The following is a 953-nucleotide window of genomic DNA, read 5'->3' on the forward strand; positions in this document are numbered from 1 at the left end:
AAATATATCTATAAAGAATATATTTATAAGAAATATAAACTAAGGAAATATAAATAAAAGAAATATAAAGGAAGGAAATATAAATAAGAGAAATATAAGTAAAAGAAATATAGGGGATAGGAATATAAATAAGAGAAATATAAATAAATAAAATATAAGGGATAGGAATATAGATAAGAGAAATATAAATAAAAGAAATATAAAGAATAGGAATATAGATAAGAGAAATATAAATAAAAGAAATATAAGGGATAGGAATATAGATAAGAGAAATATAAATAAAAAAAATATAAGGAATAAGAATATAGATAAGAGAAATATAAATAAAAAAAATATAAATAAAGGAAATATAGGGAAAGGAAATATAAATAAAGAAAATATAAGTAAAGGAAATATAAGGAAGGGAAATATAAGTAAAGAAAATATAAGTAAAAGAAATATAAGTAAGGGAAATATAAATAAAGTAAATATAAATAAAGAAAATATAAATAAAAGAAATATAGGTAAGGGAAATATTAATAAAGAAATTATAAATATAGAAAATTTAAGTATAGGAAATATAAGTAGAGAAGAAATATATAAGGAAAATATAAATAAAAGAAATACTTCTTAAGAAATTTAAAATAAAGAAATTAGGAGTAAAGAAAGTTTAAATAAAGAAACTTTAAATAAAGAAATTTTAAATAAAGAAGATAACTAATTAAAATTAATATTAAGAAGATAATTATAGAGAATTTTTATATAAAGTAATACTTAGAGAACTAATATTAAAAGAGTATATTAACAACTAGACTAAACTTAGTAATATATAAAGCATAGTTATAATAATANTTACTATATAATATATAGTTATAAACTTTATAAAAGTTAAATAATAGTGAGGTTATATAATTAAAGAGCTATTATATATATAGTATAGTAGTTTTTATAGTAAAGTTATAATAGTTATAAAC

The sequence above is a fragment of the Colletotrichum gloeosporioides genome (assembly GCF_011800055.1).
Source record: "Colletotrichum gloeosporioides strain Lc1 chromosome Unknown consensus_91, whole genome shotgun sequence".
In the NCBI taxonomy this organism is placed as follows: Eukaryota; Fungi; Ascomycota; class Sordariomycetes; order Glomerellales; family Glomerellaceae; genus Colletotrichum; species Colletotrichum gloeosporioides.